This window comes from Aedes aegypti, chromosome 1 (assembly GCF_002204515.2).
Source record: "Aedes aegypti strain LVP_AGWG chromosome 1, AaegL5.0 Primary Assembly, whole genome shotgun sequence".
Classification (NCBI taxonomy): Eukaryota; Metazoa; Arthropoda; class Insecta; order Diptera; family Culicidae; genus Aedes; species Aedes aegypti.
Window position 1 is genome coordinate 84,605,687 of NC_035107.1, and position 2,133 is coordinate 84,607,819.

At 40.7% G+C, this 2,133-nt stretch overlaps 1 pseudogene; it reads left to right on the plus strand.

Annotated features, from left to right (window-relative positions):
- The first annotated feature begins 265 nt into the window (after window positions 1-265).
- On the plus strand, window positions 266-1,811 carry LOC5578299 (annotated as a pseudogene).
- Window positions 1,812-2,133: the final 322 nt, after the last annotated feature.

A 2,133-nucleotide genomic window follows, 5' to 3' on the forward strand; every position in this document is an offset into this window, starting at 1 on the left:
AGAACGTGCATTCAGTTTTCAATTACTTTTTCCACACTGATTCTCATGCACCTACTGATATTCGGTGGCAGCAAATTCAATTTCACCTGTGAAAAAAATGATTTTCATCAAAATACCGCACAAATCCGTCGGCAAATTGCAAAATTTGTGCTTTTTCCTTGAAAACCAATCACAATTCATCAACGGTGATGCTGTTTTTAACAACACTAATAATCAATTCATTTGCTATTTTTAATATTCAATGGATTATTGGCTTCGGCAAAAAATGCAACAGATGGCGTTAGTGAGCAGAAGTCTTGAGAATTTTAAATGTATGAAGAAATTTATTAAAATTTGATTTTATGCTCAACAAACGAATTATCATGGAAAATATTTGGTACAGGTTGTAGGTAATAATGTTAGCGAGCTCCGAGACCAAATATTTTTCGCAAAAACTACGATATTTTTGAAATATTTGAAAAAATATTGAAATCTCCATACATTTTCAATGACCAAAAACTCCTGGTTTGACTTTTCATGCTCTTGCATTTCTATATACATGGGATCCATTTCCTAATGAATATACATGGATTGTTGTTAGTCCAAATGTCAGAACACGCTATTGTTTGTTTTTTTTACGGCTGGCTTATAGGAAACTTACCTAGCGGACGATGCCAGTCTGGTCCAGTCGAAATACGGAGAATTTTTGTACAAGCACCTTATCCTGTTCGCCCCCTTCGGAGGAATTCGGTGGATCGTTGAGCGTCGAGGCCATCACCGATTTCATGAATAACGGAGGCTACGTTTTGGTCGCGGGAAGCTCGAACCCAACTAGATGGAATTGGCATCCAAGTGTGAATTTGAGGTGGACGAGGAGAATGCCGCTGTTATTGATCATCTGAACTACGACATCTCGGACAGTGAAGATCATACTTTGGTGGTGGCTTCCCCGGAGAATTTGATCAATTCGGAAATCGTCATCGGGAAGAAATCCGTGGGCCCACTGTTGTACCGAGGAACCGGTCAGTTGGCCTATATGGAAAATCCTTTGGTGTGGACTGCGGATAGTATTTACCGATTGCAGCTATGTTCCGGACGCCCCTATCAATGAGTACCCCCACACCGTTCGAAAGAGGCCCGGAACAACGCCAGAGTCGTATTCTCCGGGTCACTCTATTTCTTCTCCGTGTCGCCGGTTCAGCGTGCCCAGGATGAAAATTTGCACAACAAATCGGATAACCAGGATATGGCCGCATTCATCAGCAAATGGGTCTTTGGAAGAAACGGAGTTATTCGCGTTCGTTCGGTTAAACACTTAAAAACACGGTTAAAAAGAAAGAAAATCAACCACCTGCAGCTTACACAATCACCGAACCGGTCGTGAATGAAACCCTGGCTGCCGATGGCAAGTGGCAACCATTCCAGGTCAACGATATCCAGTTGGAATTCGTCCGGATCGATCCGTTTGTTTGGACCTCAAGCCACATCGTTGGTGGATGCTTCAGGCCATATTCAAGATCCCCGATGTGTATGGCGTGTAAAAGTTTAAGGTCGATTACGATCGCATCGGATATGCACATCTGTACTTCACAACGCAGGTCTCGGTTCAGCCACTCACCCTCACCCAATATGAACAGTTCATCCCAACGCGTATCCGGTGGTCGGAAATGCGTTTTTTCTTTTTTAAGGTAAAATAGAAGTTAACTTCAATCTATTTCAATGAATTTAGTCTTTTTTTTATCTTGTTTTACCATTAACAGTTTCTGGTTCAGCCCCTACGTCATATGATGAACAAACGATACCACCAGGAATGCTCGTTCCTTGCATGGTAAAGAGGACGAGCTGTTTATTTTTTCTTACAGTTAATAACGTGCATATAGCAGTTATTACTAAAACATATCTAAAACCTGGATCCAAACTTAAAAAAGATCCTAACATTTTTGTTTATCGTAATGATCGACTTGATAGGCATGTGGGGGAGTTTCAATAATCATTCATTTGAAACTAAAGTTTTTGAAACTTAAGCTGTTTCAATTGAAACACAGCTTGGTAAATATACTTTCATAGCAGCCTATTTGCCTTTTCAATGCTCTGGACAGCAAGTTAATTTGCTCCAAACTGACTTGCGAAAATTGACTCGCAATAAGTCATTGG